This window comes from Lissotriton helveticus, chromosome 2_2 (assembly GCF_964261635.1).
Source record: "Lissotriton helveticus chromosome 2_2, aLisHel1.1, whole genome shotgun sequence".
Taxonomy (NCBI): Eukaryota; Metazoa; Chordata; class Amphibia; order Caudata; family Salamandridae; genus Lissotriton; species Lissotriton helveticus.
In genome coordinates this window covers 13,050,281-13,070,921 of record NC_136060.1, presented here as the reverse complement: position 1 = coordinate 13,070,921, position 20,641 = coordinate 13,050,281, and positions in this window count along the sequence as shown.

Below are 20,641 nucleotides of genomic sequence, written 5' to 3'. Positions count from 1 at the left end.
TGTTTCATTTGAAACAACTCAATAGCATTCCCCATGACTTCCTTGGAATGCAAAGGATGAACACTATAATGTTCATATATTTCTTCACTAGTACAGGGTTCTACTTTCTCAATTTGACCAGCACACAAATCGCTATCCTCTTCCTCACTTACTTCCTCTTCTGCAACATATACATTTTTATAGTATTTATTATATTTTTTCAAATACAATGTTGCCCTTTTGACTTTCCTAACATCTACTAAATCTTGCCATATTTTCTTATTCTTTGTCGGAACCCCATTAACTAAGATAACCAGAGGTTCCTCTTCCACTTTTTCTACTCCAATTGTGTTAATGTTTTTCTTCAAATCTAGAGGCAAATAAACAACTCTTCCCTTTAATCCTCTCTGTAAATCTGATGGAGGCAATTTCCCTGTCTTTGGCTCCATTCTTACAATAGCCTGAAAGGGATGGATACTTTGAATCAAAATAGATTCATAAGTATTTAAATCCTTCAATTCAGAAGGAATTTCAACCAATTCCAGATTATTATGAACTGCTCTAGCAGGCATCTGGTTTTGATTTAATTTGTTACAACAATAAGTACACACACGTTGATCCAATCCCAAATCAAAACAATTTTCTACCATCAAGTATGTTGTAAAATCCTTCCATTCACTATTATTTTCCCTTTCACTTTTTCCATATAAATCCACTAACTTAGTCTGATTCTTATAATAAGTTCGTCGACAACACACACAAGTGAAATTTGGCCTCTCACTTGATTTCACCTCAAACGTCGCAATTTCCCTCTGGAAATTATCTGTACTGGAAACCTGTACACTATCTTCCACATTACTCTCTTCTTCTTGGTCAATTCCAACATTCTCCTCTTTACTTCCAAAGTAACAAAACTCAATTTCTTCACATATATTCTTCACATCTATTTCAGAACCATGCAAAAGAGCAGCGCATAATTGTTTAAGCATAATTGCTGGACTCTTAGCATAATACAACATTCTAACTAATTTCCTCACTTTATTATGATGCACTGCTAGCATCCTGAAATGATGAAAAACACTCTGGCATACTCTCCTGGAAAGACAAGCCAGTGAATGACCATGCAAACCTATCACTTCTCTCACTCTGCAAGGATCTAATTCTTGCAACAACTTCATTTTCTGCTTCAAACTTTTCTTACTAAATGACCGTATAAAATCACAAAGCAAATTGATGGAATCCTGTCGTACACTGCAAATACTACTACACTTCCAGGTGTACACAGGACCCTTAGGACGTCTCCCTAAAACCTCATTACCTAACACCTCTTCTATCTCTGTTCTCACAAGTTTTTCTTTTTCAACTGGACAACCATCTTTCACTTCATAAGCTCGACCACTGGTGTCAACTGCATGCACCAAATCATTATCCTGGAAATAACTCTCCTCATTAAAAAATGCCTCAGAGCTTGAACTATGCATCCATTCTCCAGAAAAAACTTCACAAAAATTACTACGATTAACTATTCTCTTCCATCTACTATTTCTTTTGAAATCATAAATTACCTTGTTTAGCTTCCTAATTCTATTGATTGTCAAAATAAATAACTTACGTTTAATTTCAAATGCCTGATCAATAACTTTCTCAACTATTTTTTTTCTCTTATAAAAAACCACTTTCTGCTGACCTTTCTTAATATTTTTTAACAAATTCCCAATTATCCTGTTGCGGAACATTCGTTTACGAATATCCCTAAACTGTTGTTTCCTTCTACTTTCATGCATAGAGTTATCTCTTACTCTAGCAGTAACATTTCTCATTGGCCTTTCCTTACCATTTGAATTCATTCTCCTTTTCTGGAGTGAAACATTTTCTGTAGTAATATTTTTTTTACTACACATATTTCTTATGACTGTTTTTCGACTCTTACCCGGTGCTTTCTTGGTGACTTGACAAATCTTTTTGTTAGAGGACTGCTGCAATATTCCATGCTCCTGCTGTCTTTGACGTTTTCCAGCCTTTCTTACTCTTTCTTTGCTAGGCATCCTAAAATCTTGAAATAATCTGCAGTTGAATCTGTGGTAAAATATAATAAAAAATGTTATTAACCACTATTACCCAACAGTAAATTAATAACAGTCATCAAAAACTTAACACACTACTTAAGTATATAATATACTGAAGCCTATCTCCAATTTTTCACTGAACAGGACTCATCTCTTCTTAACCTTGGATAAACCTCACCTACTCTGTGTCCCCTGCACATAATTAAATGTAAAGGGGCAGATTTATATTAACTAGCACATCCCCAGGGATGCACCAGTTAACGTGCACCGCTGCTCTGCCACCCACGGTGTGCCGCATTTACAATCAGATAGGACAAAGCTACATCAAAACCCTGCGCCTGCTTGAAGCAGGCATAGATCTTGACGCAGGTAGGCTGAAAGCTAAAGCAACAACTAAGTGTCGTGTGCAGAAGTTACAAAAAAGGAAAAATGGCGTTTAAACCAGTAATGAGACCATGCTAACGTAATACAGAGTAAAAATATCCAGGATCTACATCAGTTTGGGGTTCACGAACCTGGCAGGTACAAGGCACTGAGGCTTTCCACCGTGCATGTCTCATCCCAAAACATATGTTGTTTGTGAATGAAACAATTTCCCAGACCAAATGCTTTGGATTGGCTACTTCTAAAAAATTAAACACCCCTACTATCCCGGAGTTAGAGGAATACGATGGTTGGAGTAATTTTACTCGTTGTCTATTAAAGATTTACAGGCCCTACTCCGTAATTCTTCCTTTAACATTTCCAGTATAAATCCAAAAGGTTGACTGCTTTGGCAACGTGCCTTATCCACGGTTTAATAACGCTGCCTTTTGCTTTATATAAGTTTTCAAATTGTATGAAATATATACCAATAGGTCGTTATTAACCTTTAGGTAGTGGTTTTCTTCATCAAGTCTGGTCGCTTCCATACACATACAGATTTTCAAAGATGATCAAGAACTTTATCTGAATGGAGAGGAATGCACTGAGACGCCAGATCATTCACTAATGTGTAGGCACAGACAGTTACACGGTTCATGCAACAAACACCGACCAAATATGGCTTGCGTGTTGCAAGGCACGCCAGTTCCTGCTATCATCCCCACGTTCAAGTTCTTGGAAAATGGTAGTTATTTGATGCTCAATAATGAAGATTGTTCTGGGTTAATTAAAAGTATTCATTTTATCGTAACAGTAAATGAACGGGTTATTTGCTGCAGAAATGTTCTATTTCCTCCCACACATGAACATAGGGAGTTTTCAATCTGGCCACAAATACCAACCTTGGGAGCACATTTCAACAGCATGGCAAGAATAAGAGCTCTTTTGTCTCAGAGAGAGGTGGCCTTGAGTTCGGCCCGTGAAACTTTCGTGCTTCACATAGCGAACACACGTACAGAGGTGCAGACCCTTTTAAATACAGATTCGACTTTGCATTTCAGCAAGATTACCCATTCATTTCCATGCAGCAGGAGGCCCATAGGAATGAAGGTGCAATTTGCGATTAGCAATTACCTCATCGCAAATTACGAATTTTTCCGACGGTGCAGGGGTATCTCAAGAACACCCTGCTGCACCCCTGAAAAAAAAATTTGGGGTCATATGGCGCACATAAATTTTGAAAACATTCCTTTACCTCAAAAACGATTTTCAACTCATAATTTGAAAACACTGCACATGGGGAAATGCCTTAAAATGTCCTTAAGACACATAAAAGCATTTTTTGATTGCCTTTGCAGCATGTTTCAGTCACCTTTAACATGCCTATGTAACGGAAACATTCAAAATCTAAATTTGCCATGCACAGGTGGGAGCATATTTACAAGCAATTTGCTCCACAGACAAACTTCTTACATTGAAATGGGAAAAATAACATCAGAGACTCTCAATTACCTTATAAAGAAGCAGACACCATTATGTCCTTCTCATCAATATTAAAACCATTGCTTTTTCTCAAAAACGATTTACAAGTCATAATTTGAAAACACTCCACAGCTCCTATGCACATAAAAGCCCTGTCAGTACTAATACTTCACATTTTCTCCAATTACAATTTCTCAAAGAAACAAAATCTATTTGTGAAACACTTGAGACAAAGCAACATTTGAAAAACACAACTTTCTTCATAATTTTCTCCTTAAAGCACACTATTTTCTATCTAAATTAAAGAAATTTTTTCTCACCTTAGCAAATACTTTGAGTTTCAAAACAGTCTCAGAAACACACCAATTTGTCTTCAGCAGAGCAAAAGGTATGCACTCCAGAGTCTGCAGCTATCAAAAGCACAGAAATGCTGTAATTCCTCACACAGATCTCTCATGTCACCCAATCAAAACTCTTCCCTCACTTTTTTTCAAAGCAAAACCCTTCCCCCCTCTGCCCCCTCTCTGCTTTTTCTGCATAGCAACCACCTCTTGCAAGACCTCTCACACAACAATGTTGCAATTGAACTCTGAACTCTCAGTGCACCTGCATATCCAAAGCATTCTTTCATTTAATGATTTTTTCTTCGCCACTCAAAATACATCTTTCAACGAACTCATCCATGCACACTAACTTTCTGTTTTCAGCAATCAAAATCCACCAATCACTCTTACTGCTTCATTAACACAGAAACTCCTCAGTTTTTTTCATTTTACACTCTCATTTTTTCAACTGCCATTTCATTGCCACACTTCATCTGACTGCAGGAGAACCTTCTCTCGCCATGTTTTCTGTCTGGATTGTTGGACATAGCTACATCTATTGGGCTCAAAGGTACGCTGAAAACAGGAATTTACCTAACCTCAATTTACAAGATGTGGAAATTAAGTGGTTTGGCCACAGAGGATTAAAATGTCACCAATTGATACCATTGGTGAAAACCTTTATGCATTTGCCAAAACCTGACCTGTTAATTGTGCACTGTGGAGGTAATGATTTGGGCACTTTGACTGGGGTAGGTCTGGAAATGCTTTTAAAGGACACCTTTGAGCAATTGATGGCACTTTTTCCTCAGACTGCCTTGGTATATTCAAATATATGCCAAAGACAGAAATGGAGGTGGTCGAACCAATTTTGTCCACAAATTGAGAAATCGAGGAAGCATGTAAACAAATCTGTTTCAGCTTACATGAGAGACCATGGAATGGGCTCCCTGTACAACAATAACTTGCGTTACTACATGCAAGATATCTACAGAGGAGATGGAGTTCACTTCTCAGATGAGGGCAACAGAGTTTTCACTCTGAATTTAAGAATGTGCATTGGTACCTACTTATAAGTACCTAAATGTACCATAAACCCAAAAGCTCTTCTCAGAGCTACCCTACATCTGATCACTCACAATTATTATTGTACTCTAACTTTTTTCACTAATTTTCAAGAAAGTACGCTCCCCAGAACGCTTCCCGGTTCGCGAACCGAGCGCACTCCACGCAAAAAAACTAAAAAAACGGTATATATTTTTTTGCCCTGCGAGAACCTTTCAAAGCCTCCACATCAAACCTAGGGGGTCAGGGACGATCTACTATGCCCCCTTATGGTCATTTGCCCCTTCGCTTTGGCCTCCTCTTGTCTCTCGATCCTACCGAGAGACAAGATGGCGGCCGCTACGGACTGTTTGGAATGTTTACAGACGCCGAAAAACCAATCAGCTTCGCAAACCTCCGTAACGCGAAAAGTACGCGAAGCGGAGCGCTGTTACAGATATATATCTTTTTTTGAACGTTAATTTCTCAAAATCCACTGGAGCACATATATTGAGACCTAGCAAAGGCACATCGGGCTACCAGTCCCTACAATTTTGCCAAGTTTCGTGCAAATCCATTCAGCCGTTCGATTATTATTATTTTTTTTTTGCCCCGCGGGGCCCTTTTAAAACCTCCACATCAAACCTAGGGGGTCAGCGAGGATCTACTATTCCCCCTTATGGTCATTTGCCCCTTCGCTTTCGCCTCCTCTTGTCTCTCGATCCTACCGAGAGACAAGATGGCGGCCGCTACGGACTGTTTGGAATGTTGACAGACGCCGGAGAACCAATCAGCTTCGCTTCACAAAGCTCCGTTGCGCGAAAAGTCCGCGAACCAGAGCGCTGCCTGGTCCGCGCTTACAGATATATATCTTTTTTTAAACGTTAATTTCTCAAAATCCACTGGAGCACATATATTGAGACCTACAAAAGGCACATCGGGCTACCAGTCCCTACAATTTTGCCAAGTTTCGTGCAAATCCATTCAGCCGTTCGGGCTAAAAGTGAGGCCAACCGCCCTATGGAAATTAACATGGGAAAAACGCGTTTTGGGACCCCCCTTTTTTCTCGGCCCCCCCTTGACGAACCCCCCCCAAATTTTCAAAGGCTGCTCAGAAACAAAATGTGCCATTTTCCTGAAAATTTCAGCCAATTCCGTCCACAAACGGCAAAGTTATTAGACATAGAATTTTCAAAAAACCCATAGAGAAAAAATCCTAACTATATATATAAATATATATTCCTGTGCAAAACTCCATCTATTTCCTGGAGCAAAAATTGAGGCGCACTCAAAGGGGTAATTTTCTTAATTTATTCGATCACAACACAAACGTCCCGACAGACGCGTTTCGGCTACACGCCTTTGTCAATGTCGGGGAGGTTACATTTTCACACAATTATATGCAAAACATTCAAAAACTCATTGCGTGAGAGGAACCAATCACAACCTTGCTACAACAATTGTATTCAATTCATAAAAACTGTTGTAGGACATTCATATCGTTACATTTCCTGTGTTCAGTGGGGGCCATTTTGTAATGTGTATCTCTGGAGGGGTAATTCATTTAGTTCCTCAAATTCATTCTTTGAGATCCTCCTATTGTCCCTTCCTTATCCTGAATCAAATTATAAAACATGATATTTCACCATTAGTTTCGACATATGTTAGCCAAAGACTCTTTTCCTTCAAGCCCTGAATGGGCATTGGTGATCATGGTGTATACTACCATGACCACAGTGTCCTTACCATTCTCAAGATCTGGGTGCCCCCACTTTTCATGTTACTCTCCACTACTTCATATTGCTGTCTGTTACTCCTGGGCATTTGCTTGTATTACTTAATGTGAGACCATAATTCCTCCTCATTGTTGAGTCCAGTAGGACTTTTGGACTGCATTAGCACTATGTACTTGGACTCTAGCTGTCGTAGCTTTTTTACTCTGTCCCCTCCTCTTTCACTCTTGGGGATACAGTCGACACAAAAGTATTTCAAAAGTTTAGAATTGGACTTATGGACATCTGTGAAATGGCGTGCCACAGGATACCCCATATCATGGTTCGTGATCGCCCTCATGTGTTCAAGCACTCGCTTTTTCGTGGGATGAATCGTGCTGCCAACATAATTGAGGCCGCATGGACACGTGAGGCAATATATTGCAAACTCTGTGTTGCAATTCATCAATTTATTGATTTTCTGTGGGGTCTTCCTGCCAGGAATATTAAATTCCTTTACTTTTTGGCCATTTCTGCACGCTTTGCAGTTCATGCATGGAAAATATCCTGTAACTACTTCTTTCCTTTTGGGATATTTGGTAAAGTGGCTCCTCACTAAGTAAGTGCTAAGTGTAGGCCCTCTTCTATAAGTCATCGGGGGTAATTCTGGAAGATCTTTCCCTATAAAATTGTCTGATTTCAGAACTTTCCAGTTTCTGCGGAAAATTTGAAAAATTTCAGACGATTGTGCCGAGTAGTCAGTAATCATTCTAATACTATCCTTCTTGGGGTCTCCTTGTTTTTGTGCTTCCCCCATTACCAACATACTCCTCTCTAATTTCTCGCCTTTTAGTTCCGCTTGCCTGAGAATAGACTCCCTGTATCCCCTATCTCTTAGTCTTTGGAAAGATTCTTCTTTTACCTTCAAGAATTCACTCTGAGTTGTGCAATTTCTCTTCATTCGCACAATTTCACCAAAGGGGATCCCCTTGATGACACTCTGCGGATGAAAGCTGGACGCATGTAGCGTGCTGTTTCCAGCTGTTGGTTTCCGATACAAGGTCGTACTAATCCTGCCATCTTCAATATATACTTTCAAGTCCAAGTATGCTACTTCCTCTTGACTGATGCATTCAGTGAATTTCAAATTGCAATCATTTAGGTTGAGGGCTGCTACAGAGTGACCCAATTCCTCCCTCGACCCCTTCCAAATTATGAAGAGGTCGTCTATGTAGCGAGCCCACAGCACAATGTTCTCCAACCACTTTTCCTGCTCCCCAGCCCATGCCACCTGCTTCTCCCACCAGCCAACGAAGAGATTCGCGTAACTGGGGTAGAAGCAGGAGCCCATTGAGGTCCCCCGTTCTTGTCTGTACAATTCGCCTGCGAACAGAAATATATTGTTACGCAGACAAAACTCAATTAGTTCCAATAACATACAGTTGTGCTCGTGAAATTTGGCTTCTCGTTGTTTCAAGAAGAACTGAATCGCATGCAATCCTTTCTTGTGTTCAATACTCGTGTATAAACTTGTGACGTCTAGCGTCACTAAATGCATGTCAGATTCCCATTGTATGTTTGAAATGAGTCTCAAAAAATCTTTGGTATCCTTCACATACGAGCTTAAGGCCCGAACCCACGGGTTGAGGAAACAGTCAATGTAGATTGAAGCTTTTTCTAATAAACTGTTCAATGAGGAGACTATAGGTCTGCCAGGTGGGTTTCTTAAACATTTTTGCACTTTTGGCAAGTGATAGAACGTGGGAATCTCTGGCGCTTCACACTGGATATATTTATAATCCAGGTCCCTGAGTATGCCTTTTTGATGCCAATTGGCTATGAGTTCATTAAAGTCTATGATGCTCTTTTCATACACAGACCTGGTTACAATTGAATAGCATTCTTGGTCCAAAAGTTGATTCAGGGCTTCTTTTTGATAATGTTTCCTGTCCATAAGAACAACATTTCCTCCCTTGTCAGAGGGCTTGATCATCAAGTTTTCATCATTTTTGAGATTCATAATGGCTTGCCATTCCAATTTGGTGGTGTTCATCTTATTCAAATTTGGACCCTTCGCTTGTAATTTTTCAAGTCCTCAATAACCAGGTCGTGAAAGGTATCAATCGAATCATGTGCCATTTGTGGGATGGTTTTGGATTTCATTCGTATGCTGCTGGTGGCTCCAACTTGTGTGTTGCCAGCTTCTTCCAAAGTCTTTGACATTTCCGCTTGGCTTAGGAGAGTGCTCTCATACTCAAGTTCCCTAAGTAACATTGCTGTTTCCATGTCCGCCATTGTAAGGCTTTCTCCGACAATGGGTTGACTCTCAGCCATACTGGTATGCTGCAACTTAGGATGCAGTGTATGGATTTTCATTAATTTCAGTTTCCTGATGAATTTGTATGTGTCAATGCGTGCATTCGCATAGTCAAATTGGGGTGTTGGACAGAAAGAGAGTCCCAGTTCTAATACTCTCCTTTCAATGTCTGTTAGTACACGATCTGTTAGATTTACAATCGTTTGCTTACAGTCCTTTATTTGTTCCTGGCCCCTCGTTTGCTCCTCGTCATGTACCCCACTGTTGCTGCCTGTGGTTTTCCTTCCTTTCCTACCCCGCCTTGTTCTCCTTCTCCTTTTGTTTTTGCTGGCGGGTGGGTTCTTGCAGGTGGTCGCTGTTGCGCTTGTCTCAGGAGCTGATACTCCTGAAAAAAATTTGTTGACACCTCCTTCTCCTGGCGTGCTCCTTGTTCATCCCCTGAAACTTCAGATTCTGAGGTTTCTCTTGATGAGGCCAGTTGGGTCTTTTGCTGCAGCAGTAGTTTTCTCGGACCCTCAAATTTTTTAGCAAACGTCAGGATCTTTCCTGACTCATAATCCTCTTGGTCCCTGATGAATTTAGTTTGTTTCCGGCGTTTAATCACTCCTTCATACTCTGTTAGACGTTTTTTCATTTGTTCATACAATCCTTCCTTGGTCTTTTCGTCTTTATCCAATGCAATTTCAGCTTCTATTTTTTTTATTTCTTCAAGCAGCTCCTGTCTGTCTATCCATGCATATTGAATTAGCAATTTAACCATCCCAAAGGAACTCTCATGTGTATATTCAGCCCACTCCTGTAATAATTGAGGATTGGGGTTTTCATAGGCTGGGGTCGTATAAATTCGTAACCCCCTAGGTACTCGTTTGGCATCCAGATACCTTTGCAGGGATGTTTCCTCCCACCATTTCCGTGTTTCCTTTTCATATGTTTTCTCCAATTTTGCAAACAGAGATTTTAAATTGTTGATTTCCTTGGTGCCCTCGGTGCTAGCTAGTGCATCTCTAGCAGTTTTTTTCTGCCCTTTCGCAAACAGAGTCTCAGCTGCTTCCTCTCTTTCACGGTCTGTAAACATGCTCCGTGTTATACTCCTCCTAATTTCCCAGTAGTGATCAAAGTTTGCTCTGGCTTCCTCCCCCACAACGTGCCTGTCACCGTAAAACTAAACAGTTCTTTCTTCAACAAACGGTTCCGCTTACCGGGATGGGTTTCCGGCGACTTCCAAATGTAGCAACCTTCGGCGTCCACCTTTCTCCCTCTCAGCTCCGCGGTTCTCAGCTTACTTCCCTCCACATCGTCTTCAGCGGAGGGGAAAAGTTATCAAAGCGTAAACGGTGACGGAGCCAGCAGCAACTTTCAATTTTCCGATGCGCTCACCAGCTGCTTCTCCCATGGCACGGGTGCAACATAGGTTTCATCCATGTTATAGTTAGCTGGACATTTCTCTCATACAAAACCATTGAAATTCCCCCTTTATAGTTAGTTCAGCTAACTATAACTCGTGCGCCCGCAATGCACTGCTGATGACGTCACATATTACATCACTCATCAGATGGACAGTGACACACTGATGACATCACTGATGACATCTCAAATAGCAGTGGGTAATTTTCACACTTCTGTCCTTTCTTGCGTCTTTTCTACCACACACTGAGGCAGGTTTACAAGCCCCTTGCACCACTTTTGCATCATTTTTCCCACAACCTTGTAAATCTGCCCAACTGTGTGTACTTTATGCACTAGCTTTCTTCCTTAGTTGTTGTACTAGTTTCTCTTGCTCCCACTGCGGAATCCAACACCGTATCTGTGTAATGACCTGGAAATCCAGAGATCCACTTCACTGACAATGCAGTGGGTAGTTTGCGTCTCTCCAACCTTTCTTATTTTTCAAGTTTTTCATCTTCCACTCAATCTACACATCATCCACACATACACACATCTAATTGCTGCATTCCTTAGCTGTGATTATCAACTATTCTTCTATTTTATATTCACATTCAAAGTGCAAGCCCTTTATCCAGCCTTTTTGTTGTAACTACTGTTCCAGGAATTCTGCTCATACACAGAACTGTGCATAAAGACCTACCTTACTACACAAACCCCTTTCCAAACTAGCAATCAGTGACTCATTGGTTCTTCGCCCTAGAGCAAAAACACCAATGACTAGTCAACCCAGAACATGCGACTTAGATTACATGAAGTAAAGTGGATAACAAAAACACTCTTTCAATATAGTCTTACACCAGTTCAAAACAAGATGTAAATAAAGACACGTGCAACTTTGAAATGTTTATTTCTAACGCCATAATCTCATGCACAGTACCTTAGAAAATACAACCAAACATATTATCAGAAACAAGGTTGTCAGCATTGTTACTATTCTATGAAATACAAACGGAAAAAGCATCCTATAATGCTAAAGGTAAACAAATTAAAAATATACCTACATTTCACCCACGCTACCTAGCAGATTAGTTTATAACTACAGAAAGTCTCATAGGATTACATGGGCAGACCCATACCTCTGGTACTCAGCAGTAGTGGATCACATTCAGTGCTCCACAAACTGTCAAGATACTAATGTTCTCCAGCTGTGTGTAACTTTGCCTCTACAATGGATTATGAAACGCGCAAGTATCAGAGATGGCCACAGCTCCATATGTATTATGGCTCGAACATGCGAGGATCATTCTGAATAACAGACACAGTATTCAAGATAACCTTGATGTTCCATGCTCTCACTATACACACAAAACTAGCGAGGCAGTTTACAAATCTAGCATATGTTATGTTATGTTACATATTTTTATATAGCGCTCAGCTGCCTCAGCTAAGGGGCGTCCCGGCGCTTATCAAACAGCAAAAAGAGTGACGTACGGCAAGCCCTAACATAACAAAGCGGAGGGTCTAATCTGAGGGGAAAAGATAAGTCTTTATGGCTTTCCTGAAAGTCAGGAGATCATGTAAGCCACACAGCTGAGACGGTAAGGCATTCCACAGTTTCGCTGCCAGATAGCGGAATGAGCGGCCACCCATGCGAGAACGTTTCACCCGAATGACCGCTACCAGGTGGTGGCCTTCCGAACGCAAGGATGGTCGGGGAACATAAGGGGTCAGGAGCGGACAGAGCATAGGTGAAGTCGCGAGCTTCAGGATCCTAAATGAAAGACAAAGAGCCTTGAATTGGATCTGTTTGGCCACAGGCAGCCAATGGAGTTTATTCAAGGTGTCTGCAACCGGGGGAAAATGGGGGAGGCCTATCAAGGTTCTAGCTGCCGCATTTTGCACCCGCTGAAATCTTCCAATCTTTGCCTGGTTGACCCCTAGAAGCTAGGAGCTCGCATAGTCCAAGCGCAAGAGGATGGTCGATTGCACAATGAGCTGGCGAGTAGAAGGGTCGAAAAATTTTAGAATAGGTTTGAGATTTCGTAGGATACCAAAACAAGTGGCTGCCGTTTTCTTGGTGTGAGTGATAAAACTAAGGGAGGAATCTATCCAGACTCCAAGATTTTTTACTTCTGGTTTTAGGTCGGGAAAGTTTCGTAGTGTCTCGGGCCACCATTTTTCTCCCCATGCAGAAGCATTTTTCCCCACCAATAAGACCTCCGTCTTACTGGCATTTAGCTGTAAGTAATTTGAGGTCATCCAGTTAGCCACGGCCATTAGGCCACTCTTAAACTTAGAGGCGCTCAAAGCGGAGTCGTCAGAGCCACCACTAGCTGAGTGTCGTCAGCGTATGAGACCACTGAAAGCTCCGACCGCTTGGCGACCTTGGCCAGTGGCTGTACGTAAAGATTAAATAACGTAGGACTAAGTGCCGAGCTCTCGGGGACTCCCTGCTCAATAGGTCGTTCCTTAGACAGAAACAAGGGGGTGGAGACCCGAAAGGATCTTCCAGTTAGAAAAGCCCTGAACCACTCCAAAGCGAGTCCTCCAACACCGGCCATGCCCAATCGATACAGCAAAACTGCATGCGAGACCGTGTCAAAGGCGGCACTCAGATCCAACACGATCAGTGCCGCCGTTTGACCCGCGTCCAAGATGGTCCGGAGGTATTCCGTCATGCTCAAAAGTGCCGTTTCGGTGCTGTGGCAAGCTCGGAAGCCATGCTGTGAGGCATCCAAAATATTATTTGAGCAGAGAAAGCTCGTCAGAGTGTTGTTGACATGGGATTCTGCCACCTTGGCCGGCCAAGGGAGCAGGGAAATAGGCCTAAAGTTCTCAGGCGTGGTAGGGTCCAACGTGGCTTTTTTGATGATAGGGGATACCCAAGCCTGTTTCCATCTTGTCGGTATCACGGCTGATTCAAAGGAAGAATTCATTATCTGGCAGAGGGGGTTAAGCACAAGCGCAGATGCCTCTCTAAATTGGGCAGGTTTTAAGGGGTCCGCAGGAGAGCCAGATTTTATTTTCCCACATAGTCTGATAAATTCGTCCTGGGACATTTCAGCAATCGCCATAAGTTTGTTAATCGACTCAGGACTAGAAGGGATGGAAAAAGGTGCAGATAAAAAGGATCAATAGATCGCCTGCACTTTATCTAAAAAAAAGGAGGCCAGTTTTTCGCAGTGTGTTTCAGAGACAGTCACCGATATTGATGCTTTTTTGGCACTGAGATCCTTCAGAATCTTAAAAATAGATTTTGAGGGATTCAGGCTAAGCCTGATCTCTTTGGCATAGTAAGCAGCTCATGTCTTACATATTATTCTGTGGTAGTTTTTTGTGCTGCAATGTATTGTCCTTTTATTTCCGGATCATACGATTTCCTCCATTTGCGTTCGATTTTTTTACAGATTTTCCTAAGGGTAGTTAGAGACTCATTGTACCATGGGTTAGATTCTTGGGAGCGGCCTTTGATCCAGCTGGCCGGGATCAAAGAGTCCAGAGCCCGGGTTAACCAGGTACAAAACAGCTCATACCCTACCTCTGTGTTGTCAGAGAATTCAGGAGGGTCAACTCTAAGCAGGGCATAAAAGTCGTCAAGGCGTAGTTTTCGCCAAGGACGCTTGTATACGGATTGACTATTTATCATGCCTGATGCATCTTTTAAAGGCAGAGACATGACGACCAGCATATGGTCAGACCAAGGGACCGGAATAGGGGCATCCACTACCACCTCTTCCATATTAGAGAAGATGGGATCTAGTAGGTGTCCTCCTCTATGGGTGGGGCTCATGACCAGTTGGCGCAGTTGGAATGTTGCAAGGTCAGCTAATAGGCCGTTTATCTTTTTGTCCAAGGTAAGGTCGAAATGGAGATTCAAGTCTCCAAAAATGTTGAAATTAGCAGTTCCTACAGCCAATGAACCTACTGCTTCCAAGAAAGCCTTGGTAAAGCTACCATCTTGCCCGAGGAGCCTTTATATCAGAACGCCAGATAGGGTCAGATGAGAGTTAATCAGGATGCTAAAGCGGGCATATTCGCATCCTTCAATATCTACTTTAGTAAAAAGGCAGGGATAGTGGGAATTGACCACCACAGCAATGCCTCCACCCCTCATTTGCCTATTTAAAGTGTGTATCGAATAGCCGGGTGGTACAGCCAAATTAAGGACAGTAGTCATGTCATCCTGTAGCCAGGTCTCAGTAAGAAACAAGATGTCCAGTGAATTGTCCTCAATGAGATCATGTACTTCGACATAGTGTTTAGCTAAAGATCTTACATTTAGCTGAGCGATTGACAGCCGTTGTTCAGGGCAGGTGGTTATGGGGGGCGAGAGTGTCGTTGGTTTAGGTAGGGAAAACCCACAAGCGCACTGAAAAGGGCCCCTCAGATGGTGTAGTGGGGTCCTAGTGCATAGCGTAGCTGATGTATTAAGGCCTAGGAGGGTTTCCCTAGTATAAGCATGACTAACCAGCTCGTCGCGACCAGAGTTCCTGGCGAGAGGCGACGTACTGGCGCGGACGGGCGCAGACGGGCGTGCCTTTGGCACGCCCGCTGCGCGCATGGAAAGGCATCCCCTTGTATTCCTAGGGACCGTCTGACTAGCGCCGGATGTACAACGGAAATCTAATCACTTCCGGTGTGCTCGGCGAGTCCGTCTTCCCTCCACGACAATCTGACCTAAAGTCAGCGGTGGACCGGGGAAGCGGCAAAGGTGAGTGTTTTAAAAAAACAAAACAAAGTGAAGTTAAAAGCGCAACACTACAATTCCCTGGTTACAGCCCTTTGCGCTGAGCGTCGTGAGCAGCGTCTCCTTACTTTTAAAATCAAGCAGGAAGGACGGGAAGTTGCCCCCTAAGTAGACCAGCCCAGGACCACTAGACTGCTAACTAGCGCCGGATGTACAACGGAAGTCTAATCACTTCCGGTGTGCTCAGCGAGTCTGTATTCCCTCCACGACAATCTGACCTAAAGTCAGCGGTGGACCGGGGAAGCGGCAAAGGTGAGTGTTTTAAAAAACAAAAACAAAGTGAAGTTAAAAAGCGCCACAGTACAATTTAGCTAGTTACAGCCCTTCGCGCTGAGCGTCGTGAGCAGCGTCTCCTTACTTTTAAAATACCAAATTATTCTCATATAAAGCAAAATACTAAGTCTTCTCTAAACAATATCACAAGTACGTGTCGTGTGCAAACCAGAGCAGGAAAGCAAAAATAGCGTGTAAGCTTCTAATAAACACAGGCTAACTTAAAAGGGTGTGAGTGCAACGCTCAGCTAGACGGCACCCTTTCTTGATCAAAGCACGTGATATAAACATGGGCGAATTAGGAACACAGAGTCCAAGCCTAAAAAGCAGAGTCAAGTTCACATTTTCAAAAAAAAGTTATTCGCTCTTTGATAGAAAGCAGTAACTAAATAATAAAGAATACGTAGAAAAATGAGAGTCTTAAACCAATAGCGTGTAAGCACAGTATGTAACAACAGCCTCCAACAGGAAGTCATTGTTCTCATCTGAAAACATTTCAACCATCTAATTCAATAGTGGGAATTAACATACATGTTCCTCAACGACCGGATACTCTATCACCATCGGAGGAAAACTCGGGTCATCTTCAAAGTAACTGCGTGCCAAGAACTCAAGCGCCGCTGCAAACACATTGCAACGTCCCATTATTCCATGTGTTGCTGCTAAGGCCATAATCCCACCGCGAGAACACAGCACGTCATGAACCAGTAAGGGGCTCATCAGCTGGTCATAATCCGCGTTGGGAGACACCGTACTGCAGAGACACAAATCCAGGGCCCAGTCGAAATCGCAGCTCAGGCAATGGAAGACAGGCTGAACGTATGTGAAAAAGGAGAATCGAAACGATATTCCATAAGCTGCACTCAACGTTGCCAAAGGCAGCGCTCCGTAATAACGAATCATTCGGTTGCGAAGCAGCAACAGCCGGGACATATTATCGTCTGCTGCAGGATGTGCATCCATATTTATGTAAACACATTAATAAAAGCACACCGGCAACTAATGCGAGTATTAAGCTCAATCCTCCAAAGATGCTTGAAAAAATCGAATGAAAAAATCCCAAAAAGACACCAAATATACTTTCTACAGAATTCACAAGGCCACTGCTTCTAACTTTAAAAAAGTAAGGTAACCCCGTAGTCAAGGACACATTAAAGATACTCTAAATTAACTCCAAAAAATTCAAGAGCATGTCTGCATTTAATAAATCATGCACTTCTGTGCAGGTGTTTGCTACATGAAGGACAAATGTTTCTGTACCAGATATAAGAGCGACCTCTTTTTGAGAAAATAGCGCTCTTATACAACTCATTTGGTTGACTCTGCTTTCAAGGTCGAAATCGACAGCCAGATGGAAACATCCAGCTTCCCATGCAGAGGAGTTAACACAATTTTTTTTTCATCAAACCACACGCTCAGTTACCGTAATCATGTAAGCGATGCCTGCAAACATTGCACAACAATCTCCATTATTTCAAAGTAATTAACTCCCGTATCCAGTAAACTGAACGTTGTTATGATAGCAGGTGTCGGACTACCTTTCAAAACTCAGTCCAAATTAGGCGCATCTTGTATACAAGAGCCATGCAATTGTATGTGTCTACAAATTAAGGAGTGATCTGGTACTATTGTGCAATCCTCCCCAAACACATAGACTTATTTCCCTCCCTCAGACACCTATATGTAAATGGTAATAACTAAGCTTCATGCAGATAACCGCTCCCTAAACATCTATATCTGCCTATAGCATAGTATTTCATGCAAACCTCAATCTTAACCAGGTTAAAAAATAACGTTATGATGCTGTGGATAAGCCCGCACCTGAATTGGATCTCCAATGAGTGACCACTTCTAACCATTCTCATAGCGCGCCCTGTGCTCTGATTTGACAGTGAGAGAGTGATCACACCATAGTTTGTACTGCTAATCATTCTCAGCATATGCTACCAATACCCTTTGACGTTACACGTCGCATCAAAGCTTCCGTGTGACGTCATGTACGTCGCCCCGTACAAAAAAGATGCAAATGTTTTAATTGTTTAAAAACATATATTCATGTATTTAATTAACATACTAACAGAACACTTAATCTAGGATAATTATGGAATATTTTTTTTTTACGTTTTAAAAATCCTATATTACTTCTATATTGTATGAGTGCAGCTGCGTGCCCCCCCCGCCTGGTACCCTAGACTCCACCACGCCCAGACCCGGTTCATAAGCACGCGTGATCATCACCACAAAACCATTAGCAGGTATATCGCTTTTCCACACATGCTTTTACAACTAGTATGCATTTACTACACATGATAAATGCATAATCTCAATAATGTTTTTTTTGTTGACCAACACGTGTTGTAATGTCTATGCCTTACGTCCTTCAAATTAGTTTCTAGGTATACATGTGACCAAGTCTGATAAGATCGGAGGCCAAGGACAAACACCGTGGTATCTGTGGCACAAAATCTCATCGATCACAGAGAAAATATGCGCAGGGTAAAATGAAAGTAACAGGCATAATAAAAATAACGGAGGAAAACTACTAAAATGGCGGTTGGACGGAGTATGTAATCAACGTTTGGCGCCTCAACACTACATTTCAAATAAATATACATACAATATTTTTATTAATATATTACAAAAGTATAGCACCGGATGACACACATGACCCGGGAAAAGAAAGCGGCAAATTTAATACCTAAAATCAGGAGAGGTTTGCTTGGCGAACTTGAAGAAAAAGAAAAAAAAGAGCACTTGCAAACAAGGCTGCGCATGCGTAGTGAGTACAACTGATGCAGGAAAAAAAACGGAAAGTTTTACATACTGTCATAGAAATATAGCTCTAAAATTTGCCCCCGTAATTTGCCCCCCCCCCGGCGACCTAATAAACAAAACGGACTTCTATTTTTTTTTCACCTTTTCCACCGTGTACAAGTACTGCACGAGTACCCCGCCATTTTTTATTTTATTTAAAATAAAAATTGAGCCTAAAGATCCATGTACCACCCTCCTGACAAAGGCTATAGGGTCAGAATGTTTCTACCCTGCCCCCTTTCCTTATTTCTCAACTTTGTTTTAATGTGTTCTTGTGACTCGGCTCTCGCGACAAACAAGATGGCTGCCAACATTTCCTGTTTTGGAGTATTGACAACCAATCAGCATGCAGCTCTTGCTCGTAATTGTACGAATTTTCATACACGTACGCCGCAATTTTCCTTTAAAAAACATAAAAATAAACAGTAGAGCCTAAACATCCATGTACGACCCCCTGATCAAGCCTAGAGGGTCAGAATGTTTCTAGCCTACCCCCTTCCCTTATTTCTCAACCTTGCTTTACTGTTTTCCTGTGACTCGGTTCTAGCAAGGCACAAGATGGCCACCAACACTTCCTGGTTTCGAGTGTTGACAGACAGTTCACAGCCAATCAGCATGCAGCTCGCGCTCGTAATTGAACAGATTTCTGTACGCGTGCTGAGCTCCGTCTCTATAAATCGCTATGATTTTACTTGCAATTTTCTCAGAAACTACTGAACGGATTTACACCATTTAACAAAATGCACAATCTGTGAACAGAACTCTACCTCTCTGACAAATTTCGTGTAATTCCGTTCAGCCATTCGGACTGTAGCCCTGGCTAATGGTCCCTATGGAAAATTCCATGTGGAAAACACGTTTTGGGACCACCCTTTTTTCTTGCCCCCACTTGACGAATCACCCCCAATCTTTCAGGGAAGGAGCGGAACCAAGCAGGCCATTTTCTTGGAGAAATTCACGAAGATTCGTCCACCGGCGCCAAAGTTATTACAAATAGAATGTTGTGGATTTCCTATGGAAACTAGGTCCTAAAAACAGACCCCACATATTACATCTCTCATGACATGGTAAGCAACATCACTGATATCATTGATTACATCTCAAATTACATCACTGTTGACATTAACCACAGAACCACTCACCCCCACATATTTCTTCTCATATACCCACTCACATACTCACTCACATAAACATTCACAGACCCATACAACTACTGGCACATACACTTAGACACCCACACAGCCACTCACAAAACCACACACTCACCCATACAGCCACTCACACAGCCACTCAGCCATACAGCGACTAATAGAACTACTCACTCATTTATGCATCCTCTCACACATCCATTCACTCATCCACAAAACTACTTACATACCCATTCACACATCAATCCAATCACCCACTCATGTACTGACTCACTCACTATACAGCCACTCACACAAATACCTACTGTGCAAAACAGCCACTCACATGCCTATTCACCTACCCATACACCCAGTCAAACAGCCACTCACTTACCCAAACATCTACTTACACACCCAATCACTCTCCCATAGAGCCATTCATACAGCTGCTTAGTCACCCACATAGCCACTCACAATCACACTCATCCACCCATAGAGCCACTCAGGTAGCCACCACAGTCACTGATACACCCACTCACACACATACTCACTCACTCACACTGTCAATCACTCATCCATACAGCTACTAACACACCCACTTATTCACCTATGAAGGCACTCACACACCCAAACACCCACTCAGACACGCACTCCCACACTGATACGAACAGTCACAGTGCCACTCAGATGACATATATTGGAAACAATACCACTCATTAGTAGTACAAAATGAATAGTAATTCAACTTTGGCAGTAGCTTAGTATATATCTTTAACTCTCACAAAGTCTTACAAAACACACTCACTGGATGATGTCATCAGTGATGTCATCAATAATGTCATCAATGATGTCATCAGTGATGTCACTGACCATATCATGGGTGATGTAATATATAAGATAATAAGCAGTGCATTGCGGGGCTGTATGTTATAGTTAGTTCAGTTAGCTGCTGAATTTCAATAGTGTTGTATGAGTGAAATCTGAGCCTACCTATAACGTTCCTGTAAA